The 19,121-nt window shown below is 40.7% G+C and overlaps 1 pseudogene; it reads right to left on the bottom strand.

The window, feature by feature from the left end:
* Window positions 1-14,379: 14,379 nt before the first annotated feature.
* Window positions 14,380-14,962, bottom strand: LOC105941773 (large ribosomal subunit protein eL21-like; annotated as a pseudogene).
* Window positions 14,963-19,121: the final 4,159 nt, after the last annotated feature.

The raw sequence follows: 19,121 nt of genomic DNA, 5'->3' as shown, positions 1-19,121 counted from the left end.
CCATTTTATATATCTCACTAAACTCCTAATCCACCTTTTCCTAAAAACATTTCTTGGCAAACAATCTTTATTATCTCAGTTAATGGCAGCTCCATCACTCGATGGCTGAGGGTAGCTCAGAATCTCACATCCCATAGCTGGTTTGTCAAATACGTGTTGAATATATGCAGTTGGAACCCTGGCTTTGTTGTTAATCTGATGACAGTTGGCTAGTATGCACAGGTGCCCCTCAGCCTGGTCACCCCGGGGTGCATTAGTAAATGGAGTTTCTCTGCTGCAGTGTGTGCTATGGTGGTTACCTAGGGACCTCCCTCTCAACAACCTGATTTCTGTATGGTCACACTCTGCCAGAAGGTTCATAAACTTGCTGCATTCCAGCGTCAGAATTAAAGAACTGATTAGCAAGATCTTGGTATCTTTTAATTACTGTTTTGAATAAAGGGAGAAGAGGCTTTTCTTGGAAAAAAAAAAGCAATTATGACGGCACCAATATAATTCTGTCTTTCTCAGGCAGCATAGTAAGCCAAGCACATTCTCCTGGTGTCAGCCCTGTTGCTATTTTCATGTGTGACACAAGAATCATACTCTTTGGCTTCTAAGATACCTTGTCACTTTTCCCTGGCAAAGAAATGGCCTTCTTGAAACATGTTGCCAAGCCCCTCCCCACCATCTCTACTTCCCCAGCTCCTGCTCTCTGGTTGAGCTCTGGAGCGTGTAACGCCAAGACCCTTCCCTAACGCCCTCTGCTCTTCCCTTCCAGATCAATGCCCTAGTCTGAACTGCATGCCTGAATTCTGTTTCTATTTCTATCACGTATCACACTTACTTCTCGTTATTTGTCTAGATCTCTACTAACTGTAAGCTTTGTGTGGGCAGAGATGGTGTCTGTCTTATTCATTGCTGTATTCTTAGTAATAGGGTGTTGATACATAAAGAAATTGAATAAAACATTTTTGGATGAATAAAAGCAATATATTTTTTTTAAAGATTTATTCGTTTATATTGGAAAGGTAGATTTACAGAGCGAGAGAGACAGAAAGATCCTCCATCTGCTGGTTTGCTTGGCAAGTGGCTGCTATGGCCGGAGCTGAGCTGATGCAAAGGCAGGAGTTTCTTTCGGGTCTCCCATGTGGGTACAGGATTTATTTTTTAAAAGACAGGGTGTTTTGGCCAGGTGCAGTAGCCTAGTGGCTAAAGTACCAGGATCCCACATGGGTGCTGTTTTGTGTTCCGGAGGCCCAACATCCCATCCAGTTCCCTGCTTGTGGCCTGGGAAAGCAGTCGAGGACAGCCCAAAGCCTTGGGACCTTGCACCCGTGTGTGGCCACTTGGGGAGTGAATCAGTGGACAGAAGATCTTCTCTGTCTCTTCTCTCTGTATATCTTACTTTCCAATAAAAATAAATAAATAAATCTTTTAAATACAGAGTGTTTTTTCTTTTCCCATCCCTGAGATTTGTCTACTAGTAGTACCCGCGTTACTAAGTAATACCTATGTATTTTAGAATATTATATCTATCTCTCTCATTTTTTTTTTTTTACAAAGTCAGATATACGGAGAGGAGGAGAGACAGAAAGGAAGATCTTCCGTCTGATGATTTGCTCCCCAAGTGAATGCAACAGCTGGTGCTGCGTCGATCTGGAGCCAGGAGCCGGGAACTTCCTCCACGTCTCCCACACGGGTGCAGGGTCCCAAGGCTTTGAGCTGTCCTCGACTGCTTTCCCAGGCCACAAGCAGGGAGCTGGATGGGAAGTGGAGCTACTGGGATTAGAACGGGCACTGATATGGGATCCTGGCACATTCAAGGTAAGGACTTTTAGTTGCTAGGCCACGGCACAGGGTTCGATATCTATCTCTTTTCAAAATCTTATCTCCCCTTCCCCTTTCTTTCCTGTGTTCCACATTGATTTATTTTCTTTCTATTTTTATTCCGCTAGCTTCTTTTGTAAACCATAACAGAATTTATGATAATATTCCTGGAGTCTATCCTAATCTCATGTATGGATTGAGGGCATTAGTGATATTTGGTTAGCTGTATTATTTCTGCATTATTACCATATTTCTATCAGAAACAAGTGAGAAGATTGGGAATCCAGGACATGTGGTGTTGGGGTTCCTGAGCAGTCAGGTCATTGAATGCATGCTCTCTTCTCTGCTGCTTCTTTCCTGGCTCCACAGTAAGAGTAAGAAACATGTGAACAGCTGTGTTAGACGGAATTCTCCCCACAAAGATGCCCATTTCTTTTTTTTTTGTTTGTTTTGTTTTTTGATTTTGTTAAGATGCCCATTTCATAATTGTTTGCGCGTGAATGTGTTCTTTGGTGTGTGAACATGTTTGCAGGTATGACTAAGAGTTTGAGATGGGGAGATTAGGCTGGGTTGTTTGGATAGGTCCAATGTGCTCACAAACTGCAAAGCAAGGGGGAGACAAGGGAGAGGGAAAGAAACTGGAATTTGTTCAGCTGGTGGCTTTGAAGATGGCAGGTAAAGCTGCGGACCCAGGAATGTCAGCGGTTTCTGGGAAGAAGAAAAGGCAAAGAAATAGATTCTTTCCGGAAGTTTCTTGAAGAAACAAAGCACTGTCAACATTTTGATGTTTTTTTCCTCATTTGGGTTGGTTTTTGGATTCTGGCCCTCTGGAACTCTAAGATAAAAAATTGTTTTAAACTATTAGGTGTGTGGTGTTGTGACAGTGACAGTAAGAAATCAGGGCAGTTATGAAAAAAAAAGTGTAGGAGACAAATGTTGGAAGACAGAAAGCAGATGGAGGAAAGGTGACTGACTTGGTGGAGTGAATGGAGCTGCACCAGCAATGTGTGTGGAAGGAACCAGAGGCCACACCTGCTCCATCCCGTGTGAGGAGCCCGAGAAAAGAGAACAGAGGACATTTGTAGAAAATGGCATCAACACTTAATGCACTAAATGCAGCCCATGAGCTGCGAACCGAAACATACCCTCTCCTCCTGAAAACTGCAGAGGAAGGACCTCCATACGCTCCCAGGAAGGAGCTGCAGTTACCCTCAGCGGAGTCTGTTGTCAAATGCTGTTCATTTGCTCGGACCTGCCCTCTGTCACGTGACTGTCATGTCCTTAAATAAGACTGGACATCAGGGATTTGCACACGTTTAAAGAAATAGTTCAGCATGAAAGAGAGAAACCAACAGACTGTCCAACCAGATAACTCACTGAACAAGATCTGATGTGTGTGGATCTATTGAGATGAAATTTGAATAAATGGTGGACTTCTTCATTTGTGATTTGTGCTTAAAATACTGAGTAAATGGAAGAGACATCATAGCCAGACTCTCCAGGGAATGCAAAAAGGTAGGAAGGTAACTTTTGGAAATAAGAAAATAATCTTTGTTTTGTTACTCTAATCTGATTAAAATATAGGCTTCTAACTATAAATACTGGTTATTGTAACGGAATGACATACAATGAGAGATGTAGAACTTTGACAAAAGCTACTTAACTTTTTTTTTTAATTGGAAAGGCAGATTTACAGAGAGAAAGATCTTCCATCTGCTGATTCACTACCTGAGGGGTCACAAAAGCCATAGATGAGCTGCTCTGAAGCAAGGAGTTTCCTTTGGGTCTCCCATGCAGGTGCAGGGTCCCAGGGCATTGGACCATGCTCTGCTGCTTTCCCAGGCCACAAGCAGGGAGCTGGATGGGACGTGGAACAGCTGGAACACAAATCAGTGCCCATATTGAATGCTGGCAATTACAGATGGAGGGTTGGCCACTTGAGCCATTGCCCTGATCCCAGCTGAAAACTATACTCTTATAAAAAGGACTAGAAGATGCTCTTATGGGAAAAATTTAAATTTTTTAAATTTGAAGAAAGTTTTCAGATTGAAGATGTTGACAACTCTTGCAAAAAAAAAAAAAAAAAAAGACCTCATCTCCAATCACATTTCCAGAAAGTGCCAGTTCTAGATGGAGTGCCAGTTATCAAAGGACTGGACTTTCTGAAGATGAAGGTTAAATATTATGAAAAGGCTGGAGTTAGGATGACCTGGGGCTTTCCAGCAGCAGTGCCAGGAGCTGGAAGGCATTGTATCACTACTTTCTAATTCTGGGGAAAGACCCTTTCAAATCTGCTGTTTTGGACAGTTAGATCTTTGCCTATCATGAACATTTGCTCAGGAAACTACCAGAAGATAGACATTACCCAGATTAGAGAGTGATGCAAGAGCGATCCAGGAAGCATCCACAGCTTCATCTGGGCTGCGATTATTGCCATGCCAACGCTCATGGCTTACAACACGGGTTTACTTCTTATCCATTTTTTTTACCCAATAAAAATAAATAAATCTTTTAAAAAAACAATACAAATTTAAAACATTTTTAAAGGAATTCTTTTTTAAATATTCATTTTTCATTGTAAAGTCAGATTTTTAAAAGATTTATTTATTTTTATTGGAAAGTCAGATTTACAGAAAGAGACACAAGGATTTTCCATCTGCTGGTTCACTACCCAAGTTTCTGCAATGGCTGGAGCTGAGCCGATCCAAAGTCAGGATCCAGGAGCTTCTTCAGGGTCTCCCCACACAGGTGCAGGGTCCCAAAGCCTTGGACTATCCTTTACTGCTTTCCCAGGCCACAAGCAGGGAGCTGAATGGAAAGTGTAGCAGCTGGGATGCAAACCAGAGCCCGTATGGGATGGATCCCTGTGCATACAAGGCGAAGGCTTCAGCCACTAGGCTACCGCACTGAGCCCAAGCCGCTTTTCAGTGGATAGAAACTCAGTTGGCCTTTGTGTATTTGTCCTGTGTTTGTATTAAATGTGTGTGACATGGGCCACAATTCCTAAACTGTAGTTAGGAAGTTTTTTGCTGATCCACAATGAGGTAAGTATAGAAATTGAGAGGGAGCATTTGTAAATTTAATAGTAATCGGATAATATTTTTATTTCTGTTAAAGTCAATAACATGACTTTCTTGGGTTATATCTTATTTCATTTTCTCTGCTTTTGAAAAATTCTGGTGATTCATACTTACTGTATTTTGTGGAAGCATTGGTCTGTGGGTGATTGGAAGTTTTAATTATTTGATTCTTCATTGTAGTTATTTTGGGAACACTGAGCATGTCAAGACAATGCTGTTAGATAAAAATATGTGCAAGTTATTGTAGTGGAAAGATCAGCAGTGAGCAGGGTTATGTTGTTTTTCTAACATCCTTCCTCATGCACAGTTACAATCATGAGAAGTTCAATAGAAGAAACAGAAATATATCGAGATTAGTGCTCCCCACCTCCAATAATTAAATTGTTTACAACATTTTCTTCCTCCTTCTTGCTCTGTTCATACAGCAGCTGGAAGGAACCCAAAGAAAACAGTGACGTTTTCCACAAAGCCATGAGAAAACAGCATTAGGAACCCTGAAAAGGTGGAGACATTTAACTTTGTTAGGATAACAAGCTTACTCTTTTGCACTCTTGTTCAAATTTTCTTTTTTGTTTATATTGTAGGAATACAAATGTTGGCAGTCTCAGCTTTAGTAGTAAAATAATTGGGGTTCCCTTGCCTTCTTAGCTGGCTTCTAAATAGGGTCTGATGCCTTTCTCTTAGGCTCTAGGTCTCTGCTACGTGATGATTATTAAAACAAAGCAAAAAAAAGTCCACACTCAATGTCTTTTGGGGCTTAAAAGCTGGTGCTTTACTGTGATAAAAGTGAACTACAGTTTATCATAGGATATCTTTCAGAGGGACCAGATAACACATTTCTTGTTGAGAGTTAGGGCATGTTCTTTTAACATGTGATTTGAAAAGGGTGAAGTGACCAGTAATTTTGCCAAAGTTAATGCAGAAGTTCAGTGCATCTTGATAAAACCCTTCTGTTCCCTGGGTTAGATGTGGTTCAGTTATGAACGTTGTCTTGGTAACACTGGAAAACAGAGTACAGCAGACTCATACCCTAGCAAGACTTGTTCCTACCTAAACCCACATACAGGATACATGATTCAGACCATGCTCTAAGTAGCATCCTGTGTCTGCACAGCAAAAGGCTAGTTCCTGCAGTTGCAGTTACTGCACTTCTAAAATGAATCTCATCAGAGTATTACATTTTTTTTCTTCTTTTTTTTTTTTTTTAGATTTGTTTATTTTTATTGGAAAGACAGATATACAGAGAGGAGGAGAGACAGAGAGGAAGATCTTCCATCTGGTGATTCATCCATCCCCAAGCGGCCACAATGGCTGGAACCGTGCTGATCCGAAGCCAGGAGCCCGGAGCCTCTTCCTGGTCTCCCACGCAGGTGCAGAATCCCAAGGCCATGCTCCACTACTTTCCCAGGCCACAAGCAGGGAGCTGGAAGGGAAGTAGGACCACCGGGATTAGAACCAGCACCCATATGGGCTTCTGGGCACGTGCAAAGCAAGGACTTTAGCCATAGGCTACCGTGTCAGGCCCTACATTTTTGTTTTCAGATACTTGGTGACTGGTTTTCATATCTTGTTTATCACACATAATACATTCCTACTAGTAACGTTCAATGATGGAGCAAGGGAGGGGCTCCTTTCTTGCTTCCCTCCCTCTTATGCAAAGGTTTAGAAAGGGGTTTTACAGTTGTGTGTTTGTAATAGGGATAATCACATCTTTTTGTTATTTTGCAATTTAATGTTTTATTTCCTTTGACCATAAGGTTACAAAGATTCTTTTTAAGACACTTCCCCTTTATTAAGGTATAGTCGGCCAACAAATATATATAATAATTAAGGTGTTCAGTGTGATCTTTTTAAGCAAATGCAAATAGAAATTCTTCTTTGCTCTTTTCAACGTGATGATATATATATCATTTTATATATATATATAAAATATATATATATAAATATATATATAATATATTTATATATATATAAATATATATAAATATATATAAATATATAAAAATATATATATAAAATATATATATCATTTTATATATATATATAAAATGAAATGACTAAATCAAGGGAATTATCCTGCCCTCTGGCACACTTATTTTCCTTTTGTGTTGAAAACATCTAAGATTTACTTTACTTTTTAATTTCTTCTTGTTGTATTTGAAAATCATACACCCCCAACACACACAGTGAGAGACACTTAAACACATAAATCTTCCATCCACTATTTACTTCCCAAATGCTTGCAAGAGTCAGGACTTGATCAGACCTCAGCAGGTCTCCTATGTGAATGACAGGGACCCAACTACTGGAGCCATCACTTGCTTCATCCCAGGGTGCATCGTAGCAGGAAGCTGGGATTGGCTGTGGGGCTGGAACTCAGTCCCTGGCATTCTGATACGGGATGTGGGCAAACCCAGTGGGTTCTTAATGACTGTGTTGAATGGCTGCTGTGGCTCGTAAATTTTCATTAGCCATTTTAATGCCAATTCAATATTTGGTCTTCTTGTTGTTGTTTGTCTTAAAGTATATAATGAAGGTGTAATAAACATAGGCAGTATATCTACATGTAGCAGAGGGTTCTGTGAGTTAGAAATAAGTACACATATGTGAAGCGATCACCACAACCAAACGCACAAATGTGTTCATCACCTTCAAAAGTTTCCTCTTGCCTGCTGTATTTGTGTGTGTGATGAGGACACAGACTACAAGATCACCCTCAGCAAATGCTTAAACACACAGTTTGCTATTGTTGACTACAGGAACCAAGTTACACAGTGGAACTTTGACATTTACTCATCTTGCATAAATGGAACTTCATAACTCTTGGGCAATACATCCTCGTTTCCTTCTCTTCTAAGCACCTAGTAGCCAACAACTGTGTTTCTAGACTGTGACTATTTTAGCTCCTGTGTTGAAGTAGGATTTACCTGTGTGGTTTGAGTATATTTCACTTAGCATAATGTCCTCCAGATTTGTCCATGTTCTTAAAAATGGCAAGGGATCTTCCATTGTACATACTTATGGGGTACTATGTGATTTTTAGATAATACATACATTGTGTAATGGTCAATTAAGATAACTTCATTTATCCTTTCAAATAATTCAGTATTCTTTATACTGAAAGATCCTAAAAATTCCCATCTTCTAGGTGTGTGTGTATGTGTGTGTGTATGTGTGTTTGAAATAGAGAAAGATACAGTAAATTAACATTATCTCCCAGGCCCGGTGCGGTAGCCTAATGGCTAAAGTCCTCGCCTTACACACCTGAGACCCCATATGGGTGGCGGTGTGTATCCCAGCAGCTCCACTTCCCATCCAGCTCCCTGCTTGTGGCCTGGGAAAGCAGTCGAGGACAGCCCAAAGCCTTGGGATCCTGCACCCACATGGGAGACCCAGAAGAAGTTCCTGGCTCCTGGCTTCAGATCAGCTCAGCACCTACCGTTGTGGCTACTTGGGAAGTGAACCAGCATTGGAAGATCTTTGTCTCTTCACTCTGTAAATCTGACCTTCCAATTAAAATAAATAAATCTTAAAAAAATTATCTCTCTTATCCTACTGGGCAATATAACCCCAGAATTTCTTACTTGTATGTAACATAGACTAGTACAAATCAATCAACCTTTCTTATTTCCCCTGTTCTTTCCCACTTCCTTTCACAGCATCTGGTAGCTATCACACACACACACACATACACACACATTATATATAGCATATAAAATATACATACATTACTTATAAATACACATGCACACTAAATATTTTAAATTTTAGTTTTGATGATGTTTAGTTGTTCAGGGTGATAAAGGTTGAGGATTAGGGGAACGTGGGTGAAACCATTGCTTATGCATTTTCTTTTTCTTCTTCCTGTTCCTTGAGGGGGGTGGGAATAAGAGGAAAATCACACCCAGCCTCCCAACCACCTCAGTACCTGGGAATGGAGACCGGAAACCTGATGTCATCGCAGGGTCCCTGATGTGGAGCATTTTCTGAGGGTTCTGCTCAAGTGATTTTTTTTATTCATTAATTACGTTGTATTATGTGACACAGTTTCATAGGTACTGGGATTCTCCCCACCCCTCCCCAAACCCTCCCACCGTAGTGGATTCCTCCACCTTGTTGCATAACCACAGTTCAAGTTCAGTTGAGATTCCCCCATTGCAAGCATATACCAAACACAGAGTCCAGCATCTTATTGTCCAGTCAAGTTCAACGGCTTCTTAGGTATACCCTCTCTGGCCTGAAGACAGAGCCAGCAGAGTATCATCCCGATCAATTAAAAGCTCCAACATACCATCAGCAAAAATTTATATCATTATGGAATTAATTGACATAGTAATGAGTAACCAATATGTTAAAAGTAAATGCGAGATCTTAACCACCTTCTGTGATCATCTCATTGACATTTCAATTTTAGTTTATACACAACATATAACATACATAACATAACATGTTATACATAAGATCATATCATCTTAAATTAAGGCAAACATGTGGTATTTAACCTTTTGGGATTGGCTCATTTCCCTTAGCATTATGGTTTCCAGTTTGGCCCATTTGGCCACAAAGAACTGCATTTTGTTTTTTTTAATAGCTGAGTAGTATTCCATGGAGTAGATGAACCATAGCTTTCTTATCCAATCCTCTGTTGATGGGCATTTTGGCTGCTTCCATGTTTTTGCAATTACTGATTGTGCTACTATGAACATAGGAGTGCATGTTGGTTTCTCATAAAACAAGTGTTCTGGATATATTCCTAGGAGTGCTATTGCTGGATCATACGGGATGTTGATTTTGAGTTGTTTGAATGTTCTCCATACTGATTTCCATAGAGGCTGTACCAGCCTGCAGCCCCACCAGCAGTGGAGTAGGGTTCCCTTTTCCCCACAACCTTGCCAGCAAGTGTTGTTGGTGCTTTTATTCATGTGGGCCAGTCTTAACTGGCGTTAGGTGGTACCTCATTGATGTTTTAATTTGGATTTCCCTCTGCTCAAGTGATTTTGATGGTTGTGAAATGGTGTTGATTTCACAGATCCAAGGATGATGGAATCCTTCCAAAGTCCATTGGCTGACATAGTCCACTTAAGAGCCTCCATTCATCCATAAGTTTGCTGTCAAGGTTTGCTGGAGTAGTTGACCAATTTATTATGCCCTACTTCCTCTGCTTCCTCTATGCAGACCAATGGGTGCTGTGGCTCAGCCCTGCCCTGCCCACCACACAATCAGCCCTCATGCACACCAGGGGGAGCTGCAACCCAGTCACAGCGCCCTCCAATAACCCCACTGGGCTGGACCCCAGCTCTGGTTCCTGTGCCTGCCAGCATGTGCACTGGACTGGTGCGGTCTGTCCCATATCCAATTCAGATCTCGCACACACCCTTGGGCACTGAAGCCTAATTCAACTCAACCAGTTTTACCCTCCAAACCACATTCATGCTAGTGGATGCCACTGCCGTCTAGCCAGAACCATCCCCTATCCTGGTTCTCATGCTCATCAGGGGAGTTGCAGTCCATCAGAGAAACATTTTGTACACACACACACATGCGCTTTTTTTTTTACTTTCCTAGAGCTTCTTATTTTTCTTTAAAATTGATACTATTTTCTATGAAATGGTTTTATAGCTATAGGATTCCCCTTTCTTCCATTCTGCCTCTGCATTCTTTCCCCCACACTGTTTTCACCCATATTATATACCATAGTCCTGTGGAAACAGTCATAAGTCCATCATTCTGCTATTTAAGTGTATCATGACATTGTAGGTATAGACAATAGTAGGAAGTCCAGCATCCTACTGTCAAGATATCTTTAAGAGTTTCATTGGCAGTCCATCTTTTATTCAGGAGTAGAGAGGCATACTGCAATGTATCTTCATTTCCCAGTATGCTAGTCTCCATTATATAGTGGAGATTTCCTTTGTAATATTTCCAGGAGTGGGGTAGCTAGGTTATACTGTAGATCAATTTTCTATTGTCTTAGCATTCTCCTTACTGACTTGCATAGTGGCTGTACTAGACTATACTTCCACCAACAGTAGAGGAGGGTACCTTTCTCCCCACATCCACACCAAATTTGTTTATCTGAAAGGCAGAGTGACAGTGTGAGAGAGAGCTAGAAACAGAAACAGAAAGGAGGGAGGGAGAAATAGATCTTCATCCGTCGGTTTGTTTTTCAAATGAGCCAAATGATCAGGGCTGGGTCAGTCCAAAGCTGGGAGTTTTGAACTCTGTCTAGGTTTGCAATGTCAGTGATGGACCCAAGCACTCGGTCCATTTTCTGCTGCTTTCTCAGGTGTGTCAGTAGGGAGGTGAGTCGAAAGTAGAGCAGCTAGATGTGCAGTTGATACTCACATACGGTAATACCATAGGCTGCAGCTTAATTTGTGCCACAATACTGACCCCTCATTTTCTTTTTGATTTGTGCTTCAATGATGATTTTTGATGCAAATGCTTTTTCATATTCTTGTTGGTTATTTGTATGTTTTCCTTTGAAAGATATTTGTTTAGTTCTTTTGCTTTTTTTTGGAGTTGGAGTTTGTTTTGTTACTCTGTTGAGTTCTTGATATATTTTGGATTTTAACCCATTGTCAGGTGCATAGCTTGTAGATGTTTTCTCCCAGTGTATTGGTTGTCTTTTCACTTTGTTGTTTCCTTTGCTGTGCAAAAGCTTCTTATTTGACAAAATCCAAGTTGCCTATTTTGCTTTTATTTCCTGTGCTTTAGGGACAGTTCGAGAAAGTCATTGCCTGTATATTCTGAGGTGCTTTCCCTGTATTGTTTTGTAAAGGCCTCAAATCTAACATTTAGGTCAGATTCGCTTGAAGCTAATTTTTGTAAATAGTGGTTTCATTTTCCTTTTCGTGTGGATATCCAGTTTTCCCAGCACAATTATTAGAAAGACTATAATTTTTCCAGCGTGTCTTCAGCATCTTTGTCAAATATCACCCGCTGCCCTGTGTGGACTTACTTCTTGGTCCTCCATTCCAAGAAGGATTCCATGAATCTGTTTTTAAGCAAACAGTGTGCTATTTTAGTTACTGCAGTTTTGTCATATACTTGGGTCAGGTAGTGTAATGCCTCCTGCTTTGATCTTTTTGCGAAGATCACTGTAGCACATCACGATCTTTTGTGGTTTAAGTTTTATTCTTGCAATTTTCAAGTAAAATACACATTATTAATAAATAGCCACCATGCTGACAGTGGCTCTCGAGACTGAGAATAAGTCTTTTCCACACTATACATCCCTAGGCAGCAGACAAAAATAGGGACCCTTAAAAATTCAGTGCCAAGATCACTAGAATTCCTTTCCTGTGTGGTCTCACCTAAGCAAGACATCTGGTTCTGTTAGCAAGATTCCTTTTTTTTGTCCTACTCATCAGAAATGACAATGGTTTAGTGTGTGTATTTGTGTACATTACATTAACTACGGTAATGCTTTTTCAAGGTGCTATCTTGCCAATCTTAGAAGCAATCACACATGTTTATGCTTGGACTGCACAAGCAGATTTTGTACTAGAATTTTGTTTTTGTACAGCAGAAGAGACTTTCTATTTTAATCTTGGTTGGGGCAGATGCCTTTGCAGTTCTGAGGTCCTTTTAAGATCAGAGATCTCTTAGTACATATATTCTCAAATCATGAATGAGCATTATAAACAGTGGAGGTGAATTTGCTAAAATTTGGAATGCTCATAGTCCTGCTTTTCTTTACAATGTCCTTTTAAGAAATTTATTTCTTCTTCCTAAAAAGGCAGAGTTAGAAAAAAAGGAGAGACAGCAAGAGAGATCTCCCATCCACTGGCTCACTCCCCAGATGGCTACTACAGCTAGAGCTGGGTTGGTCTGAAGCTAGGAGCCAGGAGCTTCTTCTGGGTCTCCCATATGATTGCAGGGGCACAAAGATTTGGGCCATCTTCCACTGCCTCTCTCAGGCACATTCGTGGAGCAGCTGGGGCTCTAACCAGTGTCCATATAAGTTGCTGGTGGTGCAAATGGAGGTTTACATTAACGTGCCATGGTGCTGGTTCCTACAAGTGTTGTTTTAAACTAAAGTTCGATGACTTTCTAACAGGATTGTGCTAACACACATCCTTTCTGTCTCTCTTCCCCAGGACATTGTCTAATATGATACTGTATTCCATAAATGATACTAATCTCCACTGTATGTTAGGTGCTAAGTGGTCTTTGTCACTGTGGTTTTGGGCTGAGACAGTAGAGTGCTTCTGTACTCGTGTGTCAGAATTTCTTGTGCTTTTCCCAGGAAGTTAGAACTGAATCATTTTCAGAACTTTTACATAACCTAGTCTATCATCCTCAGTTTAAGATTAAACAAATACCATATGTTTTGGTGTTCTAAGTGACAAAAGATGCAAAAGCCTTGTAACCCGACGACTCCCTAAAGTGGCTTGCTGTAGCCTAGGAATGAAAGCTCAGGGGAATTATCTATAATATAGGATAAAGCCAAATGAATGTTTTTTTTCTTTCTAAATCCTGTCTTGCTTTCCCTCAAGGCTCGTCCTAAGTGGTTCCTTCCCTGTCAGAGCTTGCTGCACACTCAGAGGCAGAACACCTGTCATGTGTTAGGAATCCTATTACTCATCCATCTATTGTTTTTCTTATTAGACTGGAAGTACCTCAAGGCCAAGAACAATGAATGATCATTCTCTTTAGTTCCAGTATCTCCTTCTAAGCTTGTTTGTTCACTTGTAGAGAGCACCCTGAACTCAGCACCCCAAACTCTGGCACAAGAGCCTGGGGTTAGAGATCCATGGGGAGCAGAGATGCAGCTTCCTGGGGGTACAAATGGAGCAGGCCTGGAGCGTCTTTGCTCAAGAATCTGTTCCTAAAATTCTTCAACATAAGGAATTGTTAGAAAGCTGATAACTCTTTTTCCAAGAAAAAAATATAGGAAAATGCTACAAGTATATAGGACATGCAGAAGATATGAGTTTTCTCCACTGTTAGGAGCTGGCTGTAAAGGAGGGGTGATAGCAGTCCCTGGGAGGATAATGGTATCTGCATCGCAGGAATGCTGTGAGCGAAAACTGGAAAGATCCAGGTAGATCTCATAGCTCTGGGGAACATTCTAAATCATTAGTGTTACGTATCATTATAGTATTTCATTGAACCTAATTAAATTGTCATTTTTGTGTGTGGATCACTAAGACAAAATTAATTGCCAGGTAAACTTGTGGCATGATTTATTATCACTTAAATTAGTTTATGTGTATCAAAAATGTTTAAATGTAGACAGATTCTAAGAACTCTATTGAATTCTCAGAACATATAGAAAAAGGCCATGTACACAAATCATTTTTGGTATTCATATTATTTTTTTCATAGAGACTAATTCTTTGAGATCACTTTCTATTAAGAGATGTTGATTTCTTCATTTTTCTCACCGTGTTGTTTGTGATATCAAGGGTGTTAGAATCTAGAAATACGCATTTTTTTTAAGAGTCCAGAGGTTTTTTATTTTTCTTTCCCTTGCTATGTTTTGTTATACCATGAATTCACAGAGAATGGGGTCCAGCAGCTCTGGTTCCTTCCCATTGCTTCTGACGAAATGGGCTTCTCCGGGTGGAATGGACTGGCGCTTCAGCTGAACCCAGGCACCTTTCTCTTTGGCTTCTTTCTTTTTCTGATCATTTTCCTTCACTTGTTTCAGGAAACTATCCTGGCTCTTAGAGTGTTTAATATGCTCAAAACGCACATTTATTCTCTAGGCAAGAATCTTGTCCTTGACTTGTTTGATCACAACTATGCCAACGGCATGCTGGGTAACATTGTAGACTTCCAGTTTTGCCATGGTAACATTTACAGGGAATTCCTCTTTGAACAGTACCCATTCCTTTGATGTCTACAATGTCACCTTTCTTGTAAATATGCATGTATGTGGCCAAAGGAAGAACTCCATGTTTCCCAAAAGGCCTTGAGAACATGTGATGGGTTCCTCTCCTCGTTCCCTTTGTTTCCCACCTGGGCGAATTACCTGGGCGGCTGCACCTGAAAGGAAGAAATACAGCATTTCTAAAATGTTCCCACTGTTGGATTCCACTTTCTTTCAGATCCGTGATATTCATCCCCCCTGTGCTTGCCCCGCTGCACCAGGAAGCATCAGTAGAAGATGTTCAGACTGCAATCACATTCACATTCTTTCCTGAATTCTTGTCTTTTGCATGCTAACCTGTTTCTTGCACGATATCCCCTCCCTTTCTTCATAATTCCATCATAGTCGTTACTCAGGACAAAAATCCCTGGAGTCATCCTGAGGTACTCTCTTCTGTTCCTTATATCCTATATCCAGTCCACTGAGTTTCTAAATCTAGTATCCACCTTCCTTTACTGCTACTTTAATTCTGGCCCAAGGGATCTCTCACCTCTAATTATTTCTTGGCAAGTTTTCCTGCTTCTGTCTTGGCCCCAGTATAATTCTTTTCTCAATGTGGTGGCCAGAGCAAATCTTTAAAAGACTAATTCTGATCATGTCTCTCGTTTAGTCAAAGCCCGGTTCTGTATTTCACTCAGAGTAAAGGCCCAAGTCTTTGGAGTGGCCCACAAGTTCCATAAATTCAGCTTTGTTAGCCTCACCCCTTTCCCTCTCACTTGCTGCTTGTGCACTTGGCTCTAGACTCACCAGCTGCTGCCTCTAACATCAGTCTCAAAGGCTGTTGCCTTTTGTTCTTCCCTATGCCTGGTGGGCTTCTCCTCAAGGATCTATACAGCAAAGGCTCCTACCTCCCTTATGCCCATTCCACTCATGTGTGCTCTGGAAATATACCCCAAAATTTACTTGGGTCCTCTAGGTTACTGTTACCTGTGCTCTCAGAAGAATGTACAGCTCCCAGAATAGTGCCTTGTGAGCATCCATTCAGTACTTCATACTGCTCTATGATAAATCTTGTGACCAAGAATAGCCATAAGGTGCCAAGGCAGTGCTTAGTGCTTAGAAATAGTCTGCACAGTGTAGACTAAGAAATTCTGAGAAGGAATCAGTGCCTCAGTGAAACTTTTCAGGGTAAATAGAGTGAGGCAGTGCAGGAACCATGAAAAATGATGGACACAAGGTTCATGGTATCTTGGTCAGCTCAGGCTTCTATAAACAAAAACAGGTGACTTTAACAACAGCTACTTCTCACAGTTCTCGAGGTTCTGAGAGGTCCAACTTCAAAACCCTTGCAGACCCAGTATGTGGAGGTGAGTGCCTTCTTTGTATTTGCACTTAGTTGTCTCCCAGTCTTCCTGTTGTGTCTTCCTATGGCAGAGAAACATCTAAAGAGATCACCAAGGTCTCTTAGGATGGCACTGATCCCATCCGCAAGGGATCCACCTTCACGACCTAAATATCATCTAGGCTTTACTTGCTAATACAATCACCCTGGGGACTAGACTCCAACATAGGGCTTTTGGGAGAGACACAAACATTCAACCCGTGGCACTTGGGTTTTGTTTTATGGGGATGTTTGGATTAGACCTACCTGTTAACTAGAGTTCAGAGTATGGAAGCCAAAGACTAAGGGAAATATACTTGGCAGGATATCACTTCTTCATTGATGCTTATTTCTCTCAGGGCGGGGGGTACCATGCTATCACTGTGAGTACTGATAACATTGCCAATCAAACTACACTGGCTGGGAATATCACCCAGACCAGTCAGGGTACCAGGTCTTTGTTTTGGTTAAGAGGTTAACCGCTAATGAAAATATTAAAGTCCCGTTAACCAAAATAATAGTTGAAATTTATACTGAATATCTATATTTTTCTCACTTGAGGTGTCCTTTTAGTATAGACTGGGGATTGATTTCTGGGCAAGACACAAATTTTAATGAGTTTTGTATGTTTATGATGTATGATTTGTGTTAATAATATGTACGATCTGGTGGCTTCATATTTGATTATTTTTGATAATTAGATGTTAAGCTCAGTTGATTGTAGCTATTGTTGGAGTGTTTGTGCTGTCAATATGCAAATACAACACATTCTAGAAACTGTACATTCTTGAAAATGTTTGCTCGTACTTTTTGTGTCTCAGGGGGCTGGTGTGAAGTTAGACTTTAACTGTGCTTGGGATTTCCTGTGCTCAGCCCTGCACCAGCACACAACTATCAATCTATATTATTTACATGGTTTAAAAATGCATTTTTTTGTTTTGTTTTAATTTTTTTATTAATTAAATTGCATTATGTGACAGAGTTTAATAGGCTCTGGGATTCCCCCAACCCCTCCCCGTACCCTTCCCCCATGGTGGATTCCTGCACCTTGTTGCAGTATTACAGTTCAAATTCCATCAAGATTCTTTCATTAAAAATGCATTTTTTGAAATATTTACTTATTTTCAATGGAAAAGAGGATTTATAAAGAGAAGAGACAGAGAGAAAAATCTTCCATCTGTTGATTCATTCCCAAAGTAGCTACAGTGGTTGGAGCTGAGCTGATCTGAAGCCAGGAACTTTTTCTCCGAGTCTCTGGGTCTCCCCTGCAGGTTCAGAGTCCCCAGGCTTTGGGCCACCCCCCACTGCTTTCATAGGCCACAAGCAGGGAGCTGGACTGGAAACAGAGTGGCCAGGACAGGAAACGGGGCCCATATGGGATGCTGGTGCTTGGAGGTGGAGAATTAGCCAGTTGAGCATCAGCCTCAACAAATATATTTTGATCCAGAAGAAATACATAGTATAAATTGTAAGGACCTGGGGAAACAGAACTTTTGTATCTGTGCATGAATATCCATCACAGTACCCATTTCTGCCTTTATGAGAATTAACATATATATATATATGTATATATATATATGACAGGAGTTACTATGTAACAGCCTTATTATTATTTTGTTAATAAACTTTGTTAATAAACTTTATTTCTTAGGACATTTTTAAATTTACAAAGCAAAAGAACAAGTAGTACAGAATTCCTATGTTCTCTTTCTACTCTACCTAACACAGTTTCCCTTATTATTAACATTAAACATTAGTATGGAACATTTGTTATAATTAATGAACCAATATTGACACATTAACATGGTGGCTGCCTAAAGTTTGTGGTTTATTCAGAATTCTATAGCTTTTGCCTAATGTCTGTTTCTGTTCCGAGACATGCTTCAGGATACCTGTTCCATTTAGTTGTCATGTCTCCTAAGGCACTTTGGGCTGGGATAGTTCTCAGATTTTCCTGTTTCTGATGACCCTGACAGTAGGAGGAAGACTGATCAGGTATATTGTAGGATGCCCTGTACTGGAATTTTTCTTTGACACATTTAAGGTAATGAAATTGTTGTTTACTCTTATCATCACTTTGGACTTAGATTGAAATATAAACATGGGTCTGGTGCAACGAGTCAGTTTGCTAATCCTCCCCCTACAAGTGCTGCGAGCCCATAGGGACACAGGTTCATGTTCTGGCTGCTGCACTTTCCACTCAGCTCCTTGTTTGTGGCCTGGGAAAGCAGTCGAAGATGGCTCAAAGCCTTGGGACTTTGCACCCATGTGGCAGACCTGGAAGAAGCTCCTGGCTTTTGGATTGGCTGTTGTGACCACTTGGGGAGTGAATCGGTGATGGAAGATCTTCCTCTCTCTCTCCTTCTCTCTGAAAATTTGCCTTTTCAATAAAAAAATAAATACATCTCTTAAAAAAAAGAAATATAAACACAAGTAGTGTGTGGGGAAGGGGGAATTTTGCTGAGCAGTCAATATTTAGATTTTATGTTCATTTTATTTGAAAGATAGGGATGGGGGAGACAAAAAAGGTGCAATAGTGAAAGAAAGTTTCTCTCTGCCTGTTCATTCTCCAAATGCTCATAATATCCAGGAACCAGAAATGTTTATTTTATTTTATTTTTATTTTTAACGTTGTGTACTTGTTTGAGAGGAATGCACACTCATGTGGGTCTCCAATTAGGGTAGGAAAGTCTGGGGTATGGAGGGAGGTGGTTTGGACACATGTTTATATTGTTTTTCTCCTTTGTCTGTAGGGAGAGAGGGGGAAGGGACCACTCTGCTGTCAGACTACATCAGTATCCATTGGGGATGGGGGCAACAGTCTTATTATGGCCCCTTAGAGACCTGATGTGGGGAAGAGTGCTCCAAGAAGGTTACTGGAGTGGTTTTGATACAGCTTTGTTGTATCAGAGTTGAAATTATCTTTCCAAGGTCTGTTGGCTGACCAAATCCACCTTAGTGCATCTACAGGCCCAGGAACATGTTGCAAAGCTTGACCAGGAGAGTAGTTCCAACCTGTTCTGCTTTCCAT

The sequence above is a fragment of the Ochotona princeps genome, chromosome 5 (assembly GCF_030435755.1).
Source record: "Ochotona princeps isolate mOchPri1 chromosome 5, mOchPri1.hap1, whole genome shotgun sequence".
NCBI classification, from domain to species: domain Eukaryota; kingdom Metazoa; phylum Chordata; class Mammalia; order Lagomorpha; family Ochotonidae; genus Ochotona; species Ochotona princeps.
This window is presented reverse-complemented; position numbering and strand designations above follow the sequence as displayed.